Genomic DNA, 24,300 nt, shown 5'->3' with positions numbered 1-24,300 from the left:
CCCTGGGATCACAACTTGAGCTGAAGGCAGATACTCAACCGCTGAGCCACCCAAGTGCATCCAATTCTAAGATTCTAAAATGAAAGTATTAGTGAAGGCATGTTCCAACTAATACTAAGTTAAGTCTCTTTAGGTCTTTAGTTCCTTAATACAACCCAAAGTAGTATTTATCCGAGCTATGGGCAGTATGGAATTTCTGCTCCCAAAGTACATGCCAGCCTTTAGGTATAAGACGAATAACGGTCACACTACACACTTGGCCTACCCTACTTCCCCACAAAAATCAGTAGAATGTCTCCGTCTAGGGTGGGAGCCACGTGCATATTCCTAAACCAGCACCATGACCGGATCACACAGATCAGCCTCAGCTTCTAGAACTCGGAGACTTACTTTTATTCATCTTTTTTTTTTTTTTTTTTAGCTCCCAGTACAGCGCCTTGCACACAACAGACACTCAACAAATGCTTGTCAGATACTTGTTAAATGAAAAAAACGGATCATGGTTATAATCCAGTTGGGTTATAAATGATAAATCCTGACACTGAGTGACGATGTCCTAGGTTCACAAACACTCTGACTTTACCTTTTATGCAAGGGGATCGATTCGTGTTGGTCCTATTTTATTTTACTGCTTTTTTTTGTCATTATTGTCATTGCATCAGAGGCTTATCTGATTATTTTATGTAACTTCATCAGCCACAGGGTTGGTTGATAGCATAGGGACAGAGAAAGCCGGTTAATCTGATTATGACTTCCTAGCACAGGGACCGACTATGATGAATTAAAACCTCGTCCAAGATGATGCCCACATCCACAGTCATATTTTGAAGGATCTGGTTCTTTTCTTTTGTAAGATTTTATTTATTTATTCATGAGAGACACACAGAGAGAGAGGGAGAGACACAGGCAGAGGGAGAAGCAGGCTCCATGCAGGGAGCCCGATGTGGGACTTGATCCCAGGACTCCAGGATCACGCCCCAAGCCAAAGGCAGACGCTCAACCACTGAGCCACCCAGGGATCCCCGATGGTTCCGGTTTTGAATGGTCCTGCCAGATGTTCTCTCAGCAATTAGAAAAGCCCCATTTCTAGTGAAGTTCTTTGGACTGAAAGGTCAAAAATGACTTTGAATAGCAGCTTTTATCCTTCTTTATCTTTATCCTTCTCTAAAATGACATCTTCTCTTCTTGATCTGGGTTGATAGAAGCTGTTTCCTGTTATCTGGGATGCAGAAACAATGGTACAGGAATGACACCTGTCTTCTTGAGGGAGGATATACAATGTCTGGAAGATTGTAATTATTGATTTCTAGAATGATCAGAATCAGCTCTACTCTGGGCTGTAGACGAAGCTCAAGTCCAGTCCTTCCCTTTTCTTTTCTTTCTTGAGTTAGCTTGTTTATTCATTTTGTCACTGGAATGATCCTATTTGCTACCCCTACAATTTTGGTGTGATCCTAAAACAATGGTGCCAAGGAGGCTATTTGGCCAACTTATAGGGTTGTAAGACTTAGAGGTACCTTCTTTAGAAAAAAGAGACTCCGGTGTCCCATGTGGTGTATCCTCTTCACCAGGAAACAGGGTTAAAGATGAGCCTGCGGTAAGGAATAGAGAGAATTTTCCTGGGGCCGGCCTACTGTATATCTCTGTCTTAACGTCATATGACATGAGCGGTATTGGGAGAAAATCCTCCAAGGGTTTTCTTTTCTTTTCTTTTTTCTTTTCTTTTCTTTTCTTTTCTTTTCTTTTCTTTTCTTTTCTTTCTTTTCTTTTCTTTTTTCTTTCTCTTTCTTTCTTTCTTTCTTTCTTTCTTCTTTCTTTTTTTTTTTAAAGATTGCATTTTATTTATTTATTCATGAGACACAGAGAGAGAGAGGCAGAGACCCAGGCAGAGGGAGAAGCAGGCTCCATGCAGGGAGCCCGACGTGGGACTCGATCTTGGGACCCTGGGTCATGACCTGAGCCGAAGGCAGATGCCCAACCAGTGAGTCCCCCAGGTGCCCTCCCCTAAGGGTTTCTAGGTATCAGGTATTACAGGCTGGGTACTGACTTCTAGATCCGGACAGCCCCAACTTCCCCATGTTTCCCCGCCCTGAGAGCGCTGCCTGCTTCCTGCACTTGCTGCCTTTGTGTCACTCTGTCCTCACTCTGTCTCCTTTTGCTCCTTGGTGCCTCCAACATTTGTGAAACCAGTTTCTCACACGAGCTTGTCTGTTGTTGCCATTTCTGTTTCCCTGACCGGACCCTGACAGATACCACCTGCTTTAAGATAAATTCTTCACTTCTATTTCCGTCACAGAATTACGTGGTCAGTAAATATTAGGGGTACTTAAGGCTAACTGGACTTTTAAACTTTGCTTGAGGCAAGAGGTCTGTTGGAGGAAAGCGATTAAAACCATGAGCAAGTGTGGATTTTGAGATAACTCACACATTTCAATTACTATCCTATTTGCTTTTTGTCATTGTGTGTCAGGTGTTTCTTGGAAACAGCATTGAGGGCAGTTTATTTATTTATTTATTTATTTATTTATTTATTTATTTAGCTCACTCAGTTTCTGACCTTAATAGGCAAATTCAGTCCATTTGTAATTAGTGTAAAAACAAATATACTTAATTTTAATTCTTTCATTTTGTTCTGATTTTTAAAACTCTACAGGTGCTTCCTTTTTTCTCTTCCCTGCCGTTCCTGGTTCGCTCATCCTAATGTTTGTCCCCATGTCCCTGAATAATCGAAAGTTAAGCTCTATGACTACAGAAAAGTGTTTTGTATGGTTTTAATTTGAAAAGAGTCCAGAGGTTTAAAATGCCCTTTTTCTAATGGTCATGCTCTCATTCACATGGTTCTGCTAGGAAATCTTTTAGGGAAACTAGGTCAGCAGGAGAGTCAGAAGATGTCCTCTTGGGTGCTTTAGACTCCACAGGGGGGGAGATTGCTTTGGCTCTCCTATTAGATATTCCCGCAGACACACTTTCTCTAAAGTATAAAGAAAAGCAATAAAAAAGTTTGAAATTCAAAAAAAATTGAAGTAAAAAAACTGAAATAAAAAAAGTTCTGCTACGAAAACAGCTTATTAACTAAATCAGTATGAAAGTTGGTGTGAACCTTTATGCCCTGCCAAGATCTGGTGTCCCTTTCCTCTCTCAGAAAAGTGCTGCTTGCGCCGCAAATTCTTGTTCCTCCTTTGAGATGCATCCTGTGTCTTTCCAGTAAATCTTTCCCTGACCACCCTCTCAGAACGTGCTTCCCTCTCTGTGCACCCCCGCCCCGCGCCTTATACATGCCTCCAGTACAGCCCTTGACACGTGGCTTTGCAGTTATTTTCCTCTGCTCTGTGCTGCTCGAGGGGAGAGACTTTCCTTCATCACCCTCTCTCCAGGACCGAGGACCAGAGCTTAATAAACACTTGCTGAGGAAATGATTAGTATTTTGCCAATAGCAGTGGTTCATTTACAGCAACGTATTTCCGGCATCTCTTTCATTTTTGCTTTTTTTCCTAGAGCAACAGAAAAGAAAAAAACCCAACTTCAGAGTTAATGTTCCCTCTAAGGAACACAGATAGTATCCTCACTAGACCTATTACGTTCCCCCGACATTAGGAGGATTTGGGTCGAGGCCGTCTGCACCCATGTCCCTCTGCTCCTCAAAGACTCTTGGGCAGATTCCTGTGTGTGAATCGATGACGAACCATCTGAAGTCAGGTTTCAATCTTGCTCATGGGCAAACACTGGCCACTAGCCTGCCTGGTAGTCCTACAAGCCGAAATAATTTCCAGCAAGACTTCCTTAGAACTTAACCAGTTTTGGGTAGTTTGGAGCTTTCTTTTGGAGATGCTCAAATGAACTCTCAGCCTTTCACTTACAAGGACCTTTTTAATCTCCCTTCCCCAGATTAAGACCTTTATTTAGCAGGACAGCAACTGAATTCCCCAGCTCTGCCAGACATTGAACTTGATTATAGATTCAATCAGTACCTAAAATCAATGCAAAAAAAAGTAAAGTCAGAAGGTTTGAAACATAAGTCCATTAAAGCTGACATTTTCTCAAAATTTTAGTGAGTAGCACCCAGCCACTCTCTGCTCCATCTATGTAAACAGCGCTATGAGTTTAAGCTAAAATAAGTAACTTGGGCCTCCTTTATAAGCAATGCAGCATTTTAAACAATGTAGAGAGACCATTGGGAAGCAATTTCCACAAGTGCAAGGACTCCTCATTTAGAGGGAATACGATCTACACATTGGGGTGAACACAGTGAACACCACCAACCAAACTGGCTCAAACACAAGGGCTAACAGAGCCGTCGTCGTGAAAAGGATGGTTGGCAAGACAAATTCCTCCAGCGGGTTCCCAATCTCAAGCATGTATGGAAGTTGGAGACCAAAGGGGGATCCTAAGAGAGCCTTGGCCACGTTTGGCAGAGTAGAGGTTCAGGGACTACTCCAGGAAATTCAACAGATAAAACCCTAGAGGCCTCTTGCTTTTTTTTTTCAAGGACAGACTGAAAACAGTAAATTACCTGTACAACCTGCAGGTGTCTACTCCCTCTGTTGGTGGAAGAGTTTGGATAGAGTGAGTCACGTTAGTTCCCTCTCCTCCTGGGCTGTCAGACGGCCTTTCCCAGCTCCCCTAGAAGTGAGACATGGCCACATGCTGGAGTTCTGGCAATGGGAAATTCCCAGGAGACACTGACCAGAACACCCCCAATTCGACTCAGATCTGACACTGTTTATCTAGAAAACAGCCACAGGTTAAGGCTCAGTTGTATAAGACCCTCCACCCCCGTGAGAAGACAGCATAAGTGCAGGTTTGTCACCTGTGCTTCTTACCAAGTGGCTAGAGATGGGAGGTTCCTCCAACCCAACCCCCCCTTAGGTTCGATTAGTTTACTAGAGCATCTCACAGAACTCAGAGGAATATTTGTCAATTTATTATGAAAGGATATATTATAAAACAGTACGTGTGGGAAGGGGCTCAGAGCCTCCATGCTCTCTGAGCACACCACTGTCTTCAAGTTTCCATGCAGTCACCCACCTGAAAGCTCTTGAACCCTAGTCCTTTGGGTTTTTTAATGGAAGCTTCATTATGGAAGCATGATTGATTAAATTAATGGCCATTAGTGATTTAACTCAATCTCTAGCCCCTCTCCCCTCCTTGAAAATCAGGAGGTGGGATTGAAAGATCCAGCCCTCTAAACACCTAGCTGTTTCCCCTGGCAAAGAGCTCCCATCCCTCCCAGTGATTCACACGATTCACACGGTCAACTGATTAATATAACAAAAGACACCTTGTCCTGCTGTCAACACTTAGGCAGTTCTAGGGGTTTTAAGAGCTCTGTTCCAGGAACAGGGATGAAGACCAAATATATATTTCTTATTACAAATCACAATATCACAGGTTGGATATAATGAATATAAAAAATAATGCTTGCAAAGAGTTTTTAATCACGTAAGTGATTATTGTGAAGGTTAGCAGAATATGCCATCTCAAAATATGAGCGTAAGAGTTCAGGACTTGCCAACCTCAAAATATTGTGCTTTGCATATTAATTATTCTGAGTTGTAGGCATTTGGAAAACATTAAATGCAAGGAGGGGGCTTTCTCTAAACTTCTTGTATCTGCTCCAAGACAGAACAACATGTGAAACTTGGTTGTCATAGATCTCCCTGGAGTTTCGCCAACCAGGAACCACTGTCACCACAACCAAGCTTTGTCGTGAACTATCATATCTCCCATCTATTTTTTCTAAGAATCCATTCATTTTCCCTAAAAATCACTTGCTTTCCCCTAAGAGGACTATATCTTCTCTTCCCAATTAAGATAATATTTAAACCTGAACTCTAAGCCACCTCTGAATTATTCATTTTTCCCTGGGCATCTCCCATGCGTACATGAGATATACATGTTAATACACTTCTTTTATTACAGAGATCTTCGCTAAGAACTTGGAGGGTAGAGGGAAGATTAATTTTTCTCCCTCTACAGTTGTTAGGATGATATGTGAAAAGAACAGGATATAGAACTTTTTTTTTTCCTAAACCATCTCCAATGCATTTTTGGAAAGTGGGAAAAAAATGTGCCAAATGTTAAAGTTAAAAATTGAAAGAATAATTTCATTGGCAATCCATATCCCTTCACCTAGATCCTATACAACCCATTCTCTGGAGGCTCCTTTTTCTTCTCCAGCCTTGGTCCTCCTCAGAAGTATTCTGAGCCGGGCAGGCCCAGTGGCTCAGCGGTTTAGTGCTGCCTTCAGTCCAGGGTGGGATCCTGGAGATCCGGGATTGAGTCCCGCGTCGGGCTCCCTGCATGGAGCCTGCTTCTCCCTCTGCCTGTGTCTCTGCCTCTCTCCTTCTCTCTGTCCCTCATGAATAAATAAATAAATCTTAAAAAAAAAAAAAAAAAGTATTCTGAGCCAAGCAGCATGCCCATCTGGAGCTCAGCTCCCACGGCAACCCCTCACTTTTATTCCATGCTTCAGGTATCCTAGACCCTGGAATTCCTGCTACTTTCATCTTTTTGAGGTCTGTTTTTCTGAGGTTAGACCACATCCATTACACATATCCCCTCGCCCAAAGGTGGCCCAAAAATAGCTGTTTGTGGGAGTGGGGAGCTGTGATATGCATGTGTAGGGGAGGAAAAAGTAATTTCCCTCTACCCTTCTAAGTTCTTGGCTAGACCCTTATAACCAAAGACAGATTAATAAGAGAAAAACAGAAGTTTATTAACATGTATGCATGGGAGGTACCCAGGGAAAAATGAGTAGCTTAAAGGCTTAGTTAGAATCTGAGTTTACATAGTGTCTTAGGAAAGGAACAACACATTTTTATAGAAGTGACAAGACAAAGGAAAAAGACTTTCAGCCCCTAGGGCAGCAAATAGTAGGGGGGCAGATACATGGGAAACTAATGGTAGACAAAAGCTAGACAGTAAAGTTCGTTGTGTAGACTCCTCTGGTGCCATCTCTGAGCTGATAGGATCTGAAGTTACTTCTGGTGATCAGCTTTTGTCCTTCTTAGTAGCGAGGGGAACAGGGATACCCTTGAAAATGTATGTCCTGGTTTTAGGCACATAGAGGGAGGGCAGGGAGCTTTATATCTGCTTCTTTTCAGTTGCCTTCAGCTCAAAATAATCCTTATGCCAAGGGGGCATGTTTTGGGGTTTCTTTTTTTTAAATACATAAATATTTTGTTTAGTTATTTGACGGGGGGGGGGGGGGGGCACAAGCAGGGAGCAGGGGAGGGGCAGAGCCTGACTCCAGGCTCAATCCCAGGACCCTGGAATCATGATCAGAGCCCAAGGCAGATGCTTAACCAACTGAGCCACCCAGGCACCTCTGTTTGGGGGTTTCATATTCTGCTACCCCACAGATGGTGCTTGAATGCATGAACCGAGGTCCACACAAATGTGCACAGAGCCCCTTATGATACAGAATGGACTTAGGGGTGGGGAGAGAAAGGGGGCTGGCTGCAGACAAGGATACTGGTTTTCCTTGAATTGTTGTGTCCTAGCACAAAACTTGCAGGAGTTTGTGAATTCTAAATTTAAACTTGGTTTCTTCTTCTTCTTCTTTTTTTTTTTAAAGATTTATTTATTTATGATAGATATAGAGAGAGGGAGATAGAAGCAGAGACACAGGAGGAGAGAGAAGCAGGCTCCATGCCGGGAGCCCAACGTGGGACTCAATCCCGGGACTCCAGGATCGCTCCCTGGGCCAAAGGCGGGCGCTAAACCTCTGAGTCACCCAGGGATCCCCCTAAACTTGGTTTCTAATCATTATGGAGATATATTGGTCAAAGCAAGGATAGAACATATTTTATTATTTTATGAGTTTGCTTTATAACTTTAAGTATTTAGGCATGGTATGTGAGTCTCCAACTTGTACTTTTGACCCAGGCCCTGCAGGGTTAGTAACAGCCTTGCTGAAATATACCAATTATTAACATTTTGCCACATTGACTTGCTCTATCTATTATCTATCATTCTATCTATCATTCTATCTATCTATCTATCTATCATCTATCTATCTATCTAATCTCCATGGGCCTTTTTTAAAATGCTGAGCCATTTGAAAGTATACTGCAGACAGACATCATGACACTTTCTCTCTGAATACTTTACCGTGTGTTTTCTGAGAACAAGGACAGTCTCCCACATAACCACAATACCATTCCACCCAAAGAAATTTAATGTTGATATAATATATTATCTATTACCTATATCCAAACTTTTTCCATTGTCTTAATAATGCCTTGTTTTCTGTTTTTTTTTTTTTCCAATCTAGGATCCAATCCAGGATCACCCATAACATTCGTTTTTCATGTTGTATAGTCGTAAAGTTACAAAAAGACCAAGAAAGCCTTTCTCTTAAATGGAGGTCAGGTTAGATTAGTCAGCATAATTGGTGGAAATGTTAAAACACTAACCACATTTAAAAAAATAGAATACAAAATCTCCAAAATTTTAAGGGAGTGAAGGGAAAGTAGAAGCCAACAACCTTTGAGCTTTAATTTCAGTGTTTTCTGAGGCTGTTATTCCTAAGTGATAGGAACCTGCTCTTTTTTCTGTAGGCTTCTGCTGATTTTATATTTGTCCTAAAATTTAGGAGGATTAAAGGCTGTGTTAGATGAAGGAATTTTCAAAGTAAATAAAACTTTATTTTTTTATTTATTTATTATTTATGATAGTCACAGAGAGAGAGAGAGAGAGAGGCAGAGACATAGGCAGAGGAAGAAGCAGGCTCCATGCACCGGGAGCCCGACGTGGGATTCGATCCCGGGTCTCCAGGATCGCGCCCTGGGCCAAAGGCAGGCGCTAAACCCGCTGCGCCACCCAGGGTTCCCAGTAAATAAAACTTTAAATCAGTTGTTTTTAATATACAAATTTGCACTTTCCACTTTGGCAAATCCTTTCCTCACCTCTCTCTTGGCCATACTTTTTCCATTTTCTCACACAACAGTACAACCCTGATGTTTGTGAAAACTCAGTCATTTTCTGATAGCTCATTCTTTTTTTGTGGCAATAAACTGTAATGTTATGAGCATCTGTCTTATAAGATTTCATTCAAAAATAAAAATGTTCCTAACAAGAAGCACATTAACAGACAAACATTGGGTATTAGAGATCAATACCCCTAGATATTTATTTGAGGTGTCCAACATATTTTTATTTAAACACAAGAGTCCATTGGAAAGCTGACATTTTTTTGAATATTTATGCGTGCAAGAAAATAAGCAAAGAACTAAAAAGTTAAAAGGCCTTTTCAAACAAAATCTTGATTCCTTTAAGATTATGAACTGCAAATTTTAAAGGTATAAGTTGGGGCACCTGGGTGGCCTTTCACTCACTCAGGTCATGATCTCAGGGTCCTAGACTAGAGCCACATCGGGCTCCCTGCACATTAGGAATCTGCTTCTCCCTCTCTCTCTGCCCCTCCCCTCACTCCTGCTTGTGCACACGATCTCTCTTTCTCTGGGTCAATACATAAAATCTTTTTTAAACAAGACATAAAGAGTTGAAGATCAGGAAGATAATATTGTCTATGCAGTCTGTTGTGTATATATGGAAATAATACATTTCTATTTATTTATAACACATTCTACGTAGACAGATCATCATGCATCTAAGTCAATGCTATTGAAAGTATGATGCACAAGCAGATGCCATATAGCAAACTATTTGTCATCAGCTTTTGAAATAGATTTCTAGCTGCAAGATGGAACTGCTCCTTCCCCGGGTGCCACATCAGTGAACTGAAACTCAGAGAGCAATCATGTCCCTGTACATTCTCAGCTTCACCAGAAACAGACTATCCAGTTCCCAGTTGCCACGCCAACTCTGGACTCTGTTTATTTCCTTCTTCCTTCTCACCCCAAGCAAGGTTGACTATGTAGCCTCGGCCAATCTGATATTTTCGTTCTCTCTTCCTTGTTCTTTATTCTTTGTCTTATAAAAGCTTTCATCCTTCTTCCCCATTTTACAGTTCTCTGAATAGAGGCTGGCTGCTTCAGAGATGTATCACCTAATTTGTCTTTAATCATTTTTTAACATAGGCCATAAGGAAATAAGTAATAAATTGAGGGTAAACATTTAGAAACTTTTAAAGCAATATGTCAGGATACTTTTATATATGTTTTATCTAAGAACAGAAGGCTTGGTTTCTACTTTGTATGTCTTTTTACTCCATTTTTCTAGTCTTGTCCTTTTTTGTTGTATTTTATGAAGTATGAGTTCATGATGGATTGGGAAAAGAAAAACTGGTTCTTCACCTCAGATAGTTGGAGAAGCATTGTTCTGAACATGGTGTTTGTCAGGAGTGTGGGGTGTGTGTGTGTGTGTGTGTGTGTGTATGTTTATAGGGATGAAGGAAAAGAGAGGTGAAGTGGAAAGTCATTAGATCAAGTACAATATCATTTGTAAAAGAGCTGGGGTTTATATTTAATAATAAAAGACCATATATGTTTCCCAAAATGATGCAAATAAAGAGATTCAGAACAAGACCACCCCCTGCCCCCATAAAGAAAAAAAAAAACAAAAACCATGGCATTGTTGCATGCGGATTACTTTGAGCTCAAGGCAATCAAGACCCAGAAGTCTCAGGAAAAGCTCTTAACCTCCCCCCTTAACTGCCTAAAAACATAAATTTCTCCATTTGTGGGGGAAATCTGCAATTATAAAGAAAATTTACATTGGAAAGGGGTCCTATGTCAAGAAGAGAACTACTACCAGAGATAAACCATTTTTACTTAAGAAACTGATCTGCATAACCTGTGTTTGCCAGACATCTCCTCCTATCCCCTTTCTGTAAACTTTGAATCCCCAGGCCCCTTTCCTTTCCTTAGTTCAGAATGTTACAGGATGTTACATAAACCTTGATTGCCTGGCTGCGTTTCAGGTCTCCTGTACCCGAACATAATTAAATTTTTTTTCTCCTGTTAATCTTTCCTATACCATTTTAATTATTAGACCAGCCAAAAGATCTAGAAGGGGAGAATAAAAATGTCCTCTGCTTCGCAAATTCATAAACCAGCAAATGGGTTAGCTAATCTCCTGTTATTATTTGAAATCATTTATAGGAAGTCAATGAAACAACAAAAGATGTGCCAGGTCTCAGCACTTGAATATTTTTAGGGTTTTGTCTGTTTTCTTTTGTTTTTTTCCCCTCCCTGGTTTAGTTTTTCTTTCTGCTTGTTTTTCTCTTACAGTGTCCATACTAACTAATAATGGCTTCCCATGTTACTCATGTGGGTCCCTCTACCCTTCTAAGCTCTCAGCTGGAGCCCTATAAAAAAAGACAGATTAATAAGAGAAATACAAATAGAAGTTTGTAACGTATACCTAATATATACATGAGATAACTCTCAGAAGTGGTGTAGAATTCAGGCTTGAATACCATCTCTAGCTAAAGACAAAGAAGGAAGGGTGTGGGGGAAGTCAGTTATAGGGAGACGAGTAGGATAAGTCTGGTAAACAGAGTAAGATTTGCCATGGATATCTAAGTCGGTGACTTTTGCATTGATAAGAGTTTCTTATGATTTCATCATCTTCCTCTGCCTGGTACAGAGAAGGAGACACCCTTACAAATGTATATTTCCTTATAAATATAAATTTCTCTTAGAAAAAAAGTAACTTCTATTCTGTTTTTGAAGCTTCTCTTGTGTCTGGTGTTTCTCAAAAATACTCCTTATGCCAAAGTTTTCTTGGGGTGGCATATTGTGTCACCACCCTTCACTAATCAGTGTCAATATCGACATTCACTTCAGATTTGCCTCAAAGTCTCTCAGCAGACTGGGTGAGAACCACCTACCTCTCTCACATGGTCTGTTCTTCATGAGTCCATCTCTTTTACTCCTCCAAAGGGTCCTTTTTCTTTTATTTGCCACTCCTTCCTTTCTCCATCATAGTGGTTCCTGAAATTCTTTTTTCTCTGAATTCTTTCCTTCCATTAATTTCATCTCACACGGACAGCTTCATTAGATGATCTCAGGGTATATATATATAATATATATATATTATATATATAGTATAATTTTGAATTTTATGCAGTTGTTCTCAAGCCATGCCTCCTGCTGGCCACCCACTTCTACAACAATGTCCCTATGGATTCTAGATTCCTGCAAAATAGGAGTAGCTATTCTGGTTCTGGAGCTTCACTGCCGAAGATAATAGCTATTGAAGTTCAAATATTTACATTTTTAAAAATTAACATTAGGAGTGTGTGGATGGCTCAGTCGGTTAAGTGTCTGCCTTTGGCTCAGCTCATGATCTCAGGTCCTGGGATTGAGCCCTGTGTGGAGCTCCCTGCTCAGCAGGGGGCCTGCTTCTCCCTCAGCCTCTGCCTGCCCCCCACCCCTCGTTTGTGGGCTCTCTCTCTCTCTCAAATACATAAAAAATCTTTGTAAAAATTAACATTAAATTAAAATGAGTTTTTTTTTTTAGGATTGTATTTGTTTATTCATGAGAGACACAGAGACAGAGGCAGAGGGAGAAGCAGGCTCCATGCAGGGAGCCTGATGCGGGACTCGATCCCGGGACCCCAAGATCATGACCTGAGCCAGAGGTAGATGCTCAACCACTGAGTCACCCCAGAGTCCCTAAATTAAAATAAGTTAACATTAGGTAAAATTAAGCATTCAATTCCTCAGTTGTATTAGCCAGATTTCAAATGCTCAATGGCCACATGTGGTAAGCTGCTGTCATAATGGACATGGTACCTTGGAAAATACTTAAAATCATAAAGTTGAACAAAAATCAAAATGGCTGCACTAATGTTTCGGCCAAGCTTGATTTTAAAGTAACCTTTATCCTCTCCTCTGCAAACCTCCCTGCCTCCCTTCTTAGCCTTTTGTTTCAGGAACCCAGTACCACCCTAAAGACATGGTGAACAGAGTCAGCAGCAGGTACACAGTTCCTTCAAAACCGGCTACATCCTGTATTCCTTTATTAAACCTTCCAGCCCCTTCCTCCAGGCAGGCTTGCGGTGTTTGAAGGCCTTAGCCTGCTGCAGCCTCCTTTGCCAACAAAGCCATCCAGCTATTGTTCCTCTTTATCTCATATTCTCCTTTCACATTGTATTTTGGCTCCGCAGCACAAAGATCAGTTTTCGACCACACGCTTAGAATATTTTCATCATTGCAGAAAGTTCTACTGGGCAGGAGGGAGCTCTATTCCCCATAACACCTCAGTGTTTACAGAAAATCGTCAGCAAATGAATATTACTAGTAGGATTATTATGATGAAGATCAAGAAAAGTTATATTTGTAATGCATCATAAAAAAAGCATTGAAGGGTCAGAATGGAAGGAGATAAGATATTGTGAACTTTAGAAGACCTTTAAAAAAGACTTTTAAGGGGCAGCCTGGGTGGCTCAGTGGCTCAGCGGTTTAGCGCGGACTTCAGCCCAAGGCCTGATCCTGGAGACCTGGGATCGAGTCCCACATCAGGCTCCCTGCATGGAGCCTGCTTCTCCCTCTGCCCGTGTCTCTGCCTCTCTCTCTCCTCTCTGTGTATTCTCATGAATAAATAAATAAAATCTTAAAAAAAAAGACTTTTAAGAACTTTAAAAAAAAACACCAACAATAAAAATAATAGAGAATACCTGCCCTATTTATTTGCACAGGTGTGTGTGTGTGTGTGTGCACATGCATGAGATCCTTGTGAGAAGAAAATTTGAGAGTCCATGAATTGCAAAGCCCTAGACAAGTGTGAGGGATTGTTAGCAGTAATCATAACACCATGAACAACAATTTGGTTATTATTCCTGGTGATAGGACCAGGAGCTGGGAGGGTGATGTGAAATTGTTTGAGATGCACAGGACCATTTCCTGCATTATTCTTTCTCACTCTGTTTTACGGAAGCATTTGCAGATTCAGTCTCTCCAGGGGAGCTGAACGTGCAGGAAGCACTGACCAATGGTGCTGCTTTCAGAGCATCAAGATGTACCTCCACCCTAAAGCTTTGAGCCCTGCAAGTAGCTGAGCTTGTGAAAGGAAGCCCTTCACCTGGTGAGCAGCATTCTTGGGTTCTGAATTCCATCTCTAGAAAACCAGTCGTCCCAGGCAGAGAAGCTGCAGGCCGTCGGGGGCCTCTGTCTCTTGCGGTGGGGGGGCTCTGAGTCAGTGGCTGCCCTCCAGCACTGGCCCTGGCCCCTCAGTCGCTTGTTCTCTATTCCCTTTCCTTTAGATTGGGAGCAGATGGGGTCACAAAACAAGAGCTTTGGGGAGGATAAACAAAATAATTTTGCTTAACAAAATGTAAAGTTTTTACAGAAAAATGTTGCTGTACCATGTATAATTGAATAAAAACACAATGAATGTCTTCATTAGTGTAACTGTAAGAAGAAAGACTCTCCGAGTTGGAAGAGGCACGAAGAACCACGTAACCCCACAGATGAGGAGATTCCTGTTAAGAAACCGTCACCCAGTCTCTGCTTAGGAACCACATTAATGAGTGTCCTGGAAGGGAAGAAAGGGCTCTCTGACCCGGTAAGCAGAAAGGGCCTATTTACTAAATCACAGGCAGGTTTTACAGAAATCATGTAGGGCCTTGAGGTCAGTGGTATCGGGGAGCCCGTGCTTCCCGGAAGGCGGCAGTCCTGGGACTCTGGGGGGTAGCCTGCGGAGGGCGCGGGGCTGCTCTGTCAAAATACAAGAGCTGGGGGGCTTGAACAACAGACATTTGCTTCCCGCTCTTCTGGAGGCTGGAAAGCCCCGGCTCCGGGCATTGGCAGGTTCAGTTCCTGGTGAGTTGGTTCCGTGGCTTGCAGACAACAGCCTTCCCACAGGTCCTCACGTGGCAGAGAAAGCAAGCTCTGGTCTCTTCCTTTTCCTAGAAGAAAGCTGATCTCATCATAGGGGGTTGCCTTCTGGAGCCTGTGAAACCTAAGCACCTCCCAAAGGCCCTAGTTCCAAATATTGCTTTGAGGATTAGGGTGTTAACATAGGAATTTGAGGATGGGGTGAGGGGGGGGGCACAAACATTCAGTCCCTTACAGTAACAATGGAGAGGGCCCCCTGATAGGCCCCATCACCCTCAGCAGAGGGATGAAGACAATCCAAGGCAATGACATAAAGAGAACCGTGGAGTAAGTACCCTGACGTCACTTTCCACCAGTCCTACCATTACCCAGTCTCCATAAGGAGGCGGAGGGTAAGGCGCTGGTGGTTGTGGTTTGCATCAGTGAGCGTCTTTTGGCACAGAGCAAGGTAGATAAGGATCCAGAGTGGCAAAGGGAAAATACCCAGCCTGCCTCTTGGGCCACTTTTCCCCCTGGATTGACTAAATGTCATAATGTATATAAAGTTCTTAGCCTGGTACACATAGTACTGGGGAAGCTCAATAGACGCTAGTATGCTGGGGCGCTGGATGGCTCAGTGGCTGAGCGTCTGCCTTTGAATTAGGTCCTGGGATTGGGTCCCCCGTTGGGATCCCTGCCTGGAGCCTGCTTCTTTATGTCTTTGCCTCTCTCTCTGTCTCTCGCATGAATAAAAGTAAGATTAAAAAAATTTTAATATATGCTACTATGCTGGGTATCAATTTTATAGTCCCAGTGCTTGTTACTCAGGGGTACACATATTCAGCTTTCGCAAAATTGCTTTAAAAAGAAGTTTGGGGATCCCTGGGTGGCGCAGCGGTTTGGCGCCTGCCTTTGGCCCAGGGTGCGATCCTGGAGACCCGGGATCGAGTCCTACGTCGGGCTCCCGGTACATGGAGCCTGCTTCTCCCTCTGCCTGTGTCTCTGCCTCTCTCTCTCTCTGTCTCTCTCTCTCTCTGTGTGACTATCATAAATAAATTTTAAAAAATTAAAAAAAAAGAATTTTGGATTTCAAGTCCCAGTTTCTGGTGAGTAGATTGCAGAAAATGTAACTCAGTCATCTTTGAAAAATTCGTTTTCTTTAGATTGCCACATTCAGGGTTTTCTCTTCCACCTTCTTCTCCCTTTCTCCTCTTTTCTCCAGGCCTGATCTAAATTTCTGGAAGGATCTTATGAATTATCTAGGCATTGGTAGTATATGACTCACTGCCATCCTCTGTCCTCTTCTATAATATTATCACCTATTCTTTCCAACACTATGGTTTATGATGCATGTCCTGTGCTTGGAGTCTTCCAGGTTTTATCCCTAATATTCACAATCAAGCTTTGGAATTAAAAACAAATAAAACCAAAAATCTCCCAGCCTCCCTTGCCCCCTTAGCTAGATATCCAGATGCAATGAATGACCTGTACAACCACACATAGCTGTTTCTAAACTTAGTGTTAAAGTGTTTTATTAAGAGTCAAATGTCATAGAATTCTGTCTGGAGTAACTGAATTAAATAGCAGAGGTGATATTTAATCAGAGACAAACAGCCAGCTATGATCCTATTAATTATAAAATTCATTTTTTTGGCGCTTCATATTTACTAGGGAGTGAATAAGATTGACCATCCAGTAGCCACATATTAGCGATATTTGACCTACTTTGTCAGGAGACACTTTTCATTTTCATAAATGTGTTAATTTGAGGTTTGGCTCTTCACGGAATTTCTGCTTCCAGATAATCTTTTATTTTTTTTTCCTTTGGCCTCACTAGTATGAAAATGGAAATAAGTTTGCTGGAATCTTTAGGATTCAGTCTGGTATATGCTGCAAGGAGATAAAGGAATAAAACCAATGATAACTTTGATTTTTTAATGCATCCTAGAAAGATATTTGCACAGCTTCAAATGCTCTGAATATTGGAATTTTGACATTTTGAGATAAGATTAATATGGTCTGTGGTTTGTGCCAGTTCTCAAACTGGGAGAGACTGGTGCTGATTCTAGATGTGAAGGTCACCACTGAAATCCAACAAATGACAAAGGAATGTGGAACTACAGCAGTCATGAGGATATAGTTCATCTGCCTGCCTTTTGTGGTTAGTTCTGAACAAGTGAGAGACTAAAGTTCAGGATCCTTTGGCCGTGTTAACATTTGGGCATCCAATAGAAAAATACTAATAAAAAACATTCTGTCCTCAACATACACATCTAGAGAGTCCAGTAGTGATTACTGCAAGATCTTACTTGCTGAGGGCTTTGCTAAATTATATGAAACAGCAAGGATTTACACATATCTTCATTGCTAGGACACAGTGTATTCTCAACATATTACAATTGTTCCCTCTTGAGAGGTGTTGCTTGGTGCTCATTGAATAACAAGAGAAGAATCAGTATAAATGGTAGAGAGATTATAAGCGCAAACACCCCTTTAATGCTTTCTTTGTGCAGTCTCTGTAATAACACTTTACATATATTAACTTATGAAATTCTCCCAACAACTCTACAATTACAATTACAATTCCTATTATTCCCATTTTACTGATGAAGAAATTGATACAGAAGCATTTGTCTAATATTTGCCGAGTATCTACTATGTACCTGATACTGGCCTAAGAATTAGGAATACCTCAAGGTGTCTCCACCTTCATGGAATTTACTATCTAGTGGTAACAGACAAAAATAAACCATAAAAATGTAAATTATATGGTAAGTTAGAATGTTATAAATGCTACTGAAAAAATGTAAAGCATTAAAGAAGGGAAGGTTTCTAGGTATGCGTTTGTGTACACGTGCATGCAATTTAAAGGCTGATGTGAGAAGGGGCTCAACATTGCTCATCATCAGGGAAATGCAAATTAAAACCACAATGAGATATCACCTTACACCTGTTGTTTGGCTAGACTCCAAACAACATGAAATAACAAGTGTTGGCGAGGATGTAGAGAAAAAGGAACCCTTGTGTATTATTGTTGAGAATGAATATTGGTGCAGCCACTGTGGAAACCAGTATGGAGGTTCTTCAAATAGAAATAGAAATAACAGGGATCCCTGGGTGGCGCAGAGGTTTAGCGCCTGCCTTTGGCCCAGGGCATGATCCTGGAGACCCGGGATCGAATCCCACGTCGGGCTCCCGGTGCATGGAGCCTGCTTTTCCCTCTGCCTGTGTCTCTGCCTCTCTCTCTCTCTCTCTCTCTCTCTCTCTGTGTGACTATCATAAATAAAAATAAACAAATAAATAAATAAAAATTAGATCATCTTTAAAAAAAAAAGAAATAGAAATAACATATGATCTAGTAATTCTACGGCTGAGTGCCCAAAGAAAACGAAAACACTAATTAGAGAAGATATATGCACCTGTATGTTTATCCAAGCTATGAAAGTAACCCAAGTGTCCATTGATAGATGAATGTGTAAAGAAGATGTGACATGTATATACAACAGAATGTTATTTGTCCATAAAAATGAGCCCTTGCCATTTGCAACAACATGGATGGGCCTAGAGGATACATGCTACGTAAAGTAAGTCAGACAGAGAAAGGCAAATATCACAGGGATTTCACTTATGTGTAGAATCTGAAAAGAAAAGACAAAGGAATAAACAAAAAGCAGAAACAGACTCATAGATACAGAGGACAAACTGATGGTTGCCAGAGGGGAAGAGATTGAGGGGAATAAACAAAATGGGTGAAGGGGACTGGGAAGTATAGCCTTCCAGTTATGAAACGAACAAGTCACCGTGATAAAAGGTCTGCATAGGGAACATGGCAATGGTATTATAAGAGTGCAGTTTGGTGGGCACCTGGGTGACTCAGGGGTTGAGTGGCTGCCTTTGGCTTGAGTTGTGATCCTGGAGTCCTGGGATCGAGTCCTGCATTAGGCTCCCTGCAAGGAGCCTGCTTCTCCCCACTGCTTATGTCTCTGTCTCTCCCTCTGTATCTCTTATGAATAAATACATAAAATCTTTTTAAAAAATGGTGTAGTATGGTGACAGATGGTAGCTACACTTGTAGTGAATATAGAATAACAAGTAGATTTGTCACATCATTACATCGTGTTCCTGAAACTAATGTAACATTGCACCAAATGTCAATAAAAGGGAAAAAATTAAAAATAAAGGATAACGAATAAGGAAAGCCTCACTGAGAATGTGACTTTGAGCAAAGATTGAGGGAGATGAAGAGAGATCTACACAGCAAACCTCTGGGAGGATAGTGTGTCACCGACAGTAAACTGCCGAGTGTGAAAGCCCTGAGTAGGTGCCTGGATTGTTCGAGACAAAGCAGGAAGGCCCCGGTGGGTGGAGTGAAGCAAATATGTCAGAGAGGAACAAAAGAAGTTGGAGAAGTAGGAGGAATGGCCAGATCCTGTGGGCCTTGCAGACACTAACTTTTATGGAGCTGAGAAGCTTCGGGAGGGTTGTGAGCAGAGAAGCTGCATGATCTGACTTCTGTTGTAAAAATATCATCTGGATGCTATATTGAGAATAGACTATGCGTGGGCAGGCGGGAGATGGGGTTGGGAGGCTGAGGCAGAAACCACAGACAGGCAGTGGGAGGCCGAAAGGATGCTCTGGGAGACCTGGAGACCAGCAACAATAACCTGGGAGGGCCACGAAGGGGAGTGAACCAGGGTAGTTGCGCAGGAGGTGGTGAGAATCATCAGATTCTTTATGCTGCAGGTGGAGTCCATGGGTTTGCTAGCAGGTGGGGTATGGGCCAGGGAGAGAAGAAAAAGTTGGCTCCAAACTTTCTGCCCCGATCAGCTGGAAAGGTGAGGCTGCCATTGACTGAAGTTGAGGAAAACCTAGAGAGAAGCAGGCTTGCTGAGAGCAGGAGATCAGTTTGAACACGCTAGGTTTGACACCGTAAGACATCTGTGGAAGGCCGGCTAATGACCCCTGAAAGGGGCCATCCGGTTCCTAACCCCTGGGACCTATGAATATGTTTGGTTACACGGCAAAGGATAATTAAAGTAGTGGACAGAATTAAGGTTGCCCAGGTTGCTAATCAGCTCACCTTATGCTAGGGAGTGTGTCCCACGCTATCCAGGTGGATGTCCTATAACTGTAAGCCCTTCAACGTGGGAGAGGGAGACTAAGGGGTCAATGTCGGAGTGATGCAACGTCAGAAAGACTTGCTCGCCCGTTGCCGGCTTTGAACAGGGAAGGGGGCCACCAACCAAGAAATGCCAGCCGTCTAAGAAAAGGGGTTTTCCCCCAGAGCCTTTAGAAGGACTGCAGCCCTGCTGACACCCTGGCTTTACCTAGTGAGACCCGTTTTGGACTTCTGACCTCCAAAACAGTAAGATAATAAATTCATGTGTTTTGAAAAAGATTTTATTTATTTGATACAGTGTGTGTGCGCGTGTGTGTGTCCACGAGTCAGGGGAGGGGCAGAGGGAGAGGGAGAAGCAGATTCCCTGCTGAGCAGGAAGCCTGACACGGGGCTCCATCACAGGACCCTGAGATCATGACCTGAGCCAAAGGCAGAAACCCCAACTGACTGAGCCACCCAAGCACCCCATTAAATTCATGTCGTTTTAAGTCACTCCGTTTGTGACAATTTGTTGCAGCAGAAGTAGAAAAATATGACATCCAAAGGGAGATAGCTTGTAGGCAGCTGGATATTTATGTCTGGACTTGGGATAGAGGATGGGGATAAACATTTGGAGTTATCAGCATATTAATGGTACTTAAAACCAAGACACTGGATGAGGTCACCAAGGAAGTGAGTAAAATCAGGGAAGAGAAGAGAAAAAAGAAATCCAAGGACTGAGCTTGGGAAGAACTGACATTGAGAGGTCAGGAAGATGAGAAGGAGCCAGCAAAGGAGACCTGGAATGAGAGGCTAGTGAGGGAGGAGGACGGCCAGGTGAGTGTGCTGCCCAGAAGCCACGAGGAGGAAGTGTTTTGAGGAGATGAGGTGATGACACGTGTCAAAGGCTGACAAGTCACCTAAAATGAGGAGTGGGGATGGATCGTTGGCTTGAGCAATGTAAAGGTTACTGGGGACCTTGGCAAGAGCAGTTTGGGCAGAATGGTGTGGACGAGAGCTTTTTGGAGTGGGATTTAAGCAAAAATGGGAAGAACAGAATTGGAGACAGTGCACACAGACACCTCTTAAAGAGTTCTGCTACAAGAATGAGCAGAGGCACAGGGTGTTCGCTGGAAATGAAAGTGGACCTTCTGGGTGGGAGTTCGAGAAATACAGCATATTTGCATGTTGATGAGAGTGAGCCAGCGGAGAGGGCCCGAGAGGCTGGGAAATTGCCTCAGGGTCAAAGGCCGTTGTGCAGTAGAGAGGAGCTGTCCCCGCTGAGGTCACCCAGACAAGCCCCCCCCCCTCCCCCGAGCAGAGCCCCTTAGCCCCTTAGCAGACCAGCAGCTGTGCTGGTGGGTTAGCCCGGTGGCCCAGCCGAGCCCAAGTCACATGGCCAACCTGGGAAATTGTGAGCTCAAGAAGCAGTCGCTGTCTTAGGCTGATAGGGTTACTGGGTGGTTGCTGTGCGGGAAGAGGTAACTTATATTGGGGCAAATCAGTTGCCTGCGTTTGGATTTAAGTGACCACATAACTTCAAGATCATAACTGATTGATATGCAAGAGGTGTTAGTGGTTTCATTGTAACAAGGTTGTAAGAAAACTTCTGTTTTTATGGGCCTGTACGGGTATCATACTGTATATTATTATGTATATTATGTATATCATTATGTATATACAGCATTTTATTTATGTACATATTATTCATATACAGCATATGTATTATTACATATATAGCATATTATTTATGCTGAATTTTCAATTTCCTTTTTCTCGGGAAAAAAGGGGGAATGTAATCACCTTCAGTGACTTATTTATGACATGAAAATTGATATTCTCTTTCTTGATAGGTGGCAAAAAAAATAAAAATAAATAACACTATCACTGTTCTCTGAACGCTTGTCTAGACAACACCCAGGAACTGTTTTCTCTTGCTCTAACATTCTGTAACTTAATTTTTTTTTTTTACAATTTGTCTTCATTTCCTTTGTAAGATCATGAGGGGATCATTTGCAAATATTTTTTACTTGAAAACACGAATTTTTCATGTTAACTAGCTTGATTGTGACAATTATTTCACAACGTTTGTTATGTCAAAACACCAAATTATACAACTTAAAGATGTACAATTTAATTGTCATTTATACCTCAATAAAGATGGGGGAGAAAAGAAAATAAAGTTTGGTTCTTCAAAGTAAATTCATCAAAAGAAGGAAGGAAGGAACAGAACACCATTTTCCAAAGCTTTAATTGCCCTTAGTACTGATCTACAAGTGATTGTGCAAACTCACTTTGAGGATATTGTAACGGCCTTTACCTTTGCAGATCGGATACAGCATAGACATGGTTTGTTTCTCAGAGGCTTGGGGCAGCAATTTGCTAGTTGAAATCTAAGAACTGGGGGATACCTGGGTGGTTCAGCGGTTTAGCGCGTGCCTTTGGCCCAGGGCGTGATCCTGGAGTCCCGGGATCGAGTCCCACATCAGGCTCCCTGCATGGAGCCTTCTTCTCCCTCCTCCTGTGTCTCTGCCTCTCTCTCTCTGTCTATCATAAATAAATAAATAAATCTTAAAAAAAAAAAAAAGAAATCTAAGAACTGTGTTTGTCCCAAGGCACGGTGATGTGTTAATAACCATTCTTGTCCACACAAATTTTTGAGTCATTTTGTGCTAGATCATTATGCAACGACCTATCAGGAAGCATTTGAGAAAGGCCAGCTTTGTTTACAGCCCTATATGACAGATGATGGAGAAATCATAGAAACCATGCTTGACATCCGCTGTAGAGCCCAGGCTGTGTGAGTGGACAGCGTTTCCCTATTTTGGTGTCTAGGTATTAAATACATGAAGCATTTCCTTATCTATATAATGGGGTATCAATCTGGACTTCTATATAAATAATAGTTTTACTGAACACATATATCAGGAACTAAGACCTTTGTACACTTCCAGGATGGAACATTGAATGCTCAAAGCAGTTGAATTCAACATTTTAACTTATTTATTTCTCTAATTAATTAATTAGAGTGAGCCAGCGAGTGAGCCAGCAGGGGGTGGGGAAGGACAGAGGGAGAGGGAGAAAGAGAGAGAGACTCTTAAGCAGGCTCCTCGCCCAGCATAGAGCCAGGCAGGGGCTCCATCTCATGACCCTAAGATCATGAGCTGAGCCGAAATCAAGAGTCCAATGCTTAACTGACTGAGCCATTGAGGTGCCCCTTAACTTTTAAAAATTCTTAGACATGAAAACAGTTTTCAAAAACCTTCAAAGTACATTTTGTCATGAACTAAAGAGCAAATGTATGAATTAAAGTAATATTGAAAGAGAATGTTTCTTTCACCATGAATTCACCCTTTGAATGTGTTTCTTTTAAAGAAATCAGTGGATTCATGGGAAGAACAAGTAGGAGGAAAACATAACAGAGTAATGTATCTATTGGGCAGCCATAAAAGAAGGGAAATTTTGGCAAAGGGAAAATGCAATCTCAAAATACTAGAGATGGAAATCACAATGAGACCACTACTACATGCAATAAGGAGGTTTTCCTTACTTTGTAAAAAGTTGTGGCTTGAGTGAAGCTGATTTTAAAACCGAGTAGATAAGAAAATGCTGGTACTAACTCGAAATATACGTTGCCAAACAATGTGCATGATTTTCAGGAATGGTGACATTGACGTTGCTCATATGCCCTAGGAGAGGGGAGGAGTTTGGGATGAAAAAATGTCTTGTTATCATCGTTAGATAACAATGTTATCTATTATTGCATAACAAATTACCCCATGGCTCAGCGGTTTAGCCCCTGCCTTCGGCTCAGGGAGTGATCCTGGAGTCCAGGATTGAGTTCTGTATGCTTCTCCCTCTGCCTGTGTCTCCGCCCCCCTCTCTCTCTCTCTCTCTCTCTCTCTCTCTCTCTCTCTCTGTGTCTCTCATAAATAAATAAATACAATCTTTAAAAAAAAAAAACACACACACAAATTACCCCAAAATTTATCGACTTAAAACAATATCAATGCATTACCTCACTTAGTTTTCGAGGATCAGGATTCCAGGAGCTGCTTAGCCAAATGGTTCTGGTTCATGAGGTTGCAGTCAATCTGTCAGCAGGGACAGCTGTCTTCTGAAAGCTTGAATGAAGCTCTGAGGAGAATCCACTTTCAGATGTGTTCACATGGCTGTTGGCAGAAGGTTTCAATTCCTCACCTTTTATTTTTATAACCTAATCTAGGAAGTGACATACCACTAGTTCTGCTGTATGCTAATGGCCAAACAGACCAACTGTAGCAGGATGTGGGAGGGAAGGAGGCAAGGTGTGGATATCAGGAGGTGGGTCTCTTGGAGGCTGTCTTGGAGTTGGCTTTGTTTATGGTTTATTCACTTAAGAAAAGTCATTTGCACCTTCCAGGTAATGGGCCAATATCTGTGAATATACCCATGTCCTTCCAGATTATACAAATCATAGTCCCAGAACTTGGAGCT

The 24,300-nt window shown here is 42.0% G+C and overlaps 1 long non-coding RNA gene across 1 annotated transcript; it reads right to left on the bottom strand.

Moving 5' to 3' along the window:
- Positions 1 to 1,860: 1,860 nt before the first annotated feature.
- On the bottom strand, positions 1,861 to 24,090 carry LOC144281595 (uncharacterized). Its single transcript, XR_013350036.1, has 4 exons — positions 23,843 to 24,090; positions 4,511 to 4,620; positions 3,894 to 3,968; positions 1,861 to 3,491 (listed from the first exon to the last, which is right to left on the bottom strand). It is a non-coding gene; the product is annotated as an uncharacterized LOC144281595 (long non-coding RNA).
- Between the last annotated feature and the right edge of the window lie 210 nt (positions 24,091 to 24,300).

Source organism: Canis aureus, chromosome 13, assembly GCF_053574225.1.
Source record: "Canis aureus isolate CA01 chromosome 13, VMU_Caureus_v.1.0, whole genome shotgun sequence".
In the NCBI taxonomy this organism is placed as follows: Eukaryota; Metazoa; Chordata; class Mammalia; order Carnivora; family Canidae; genus Canis; species Canis aureus.
The sequence above is the reverse complement of the archived record's forward strand: the minus strand, read 5'-3'. Positions and strand labels throughout refer to the sequence as shown.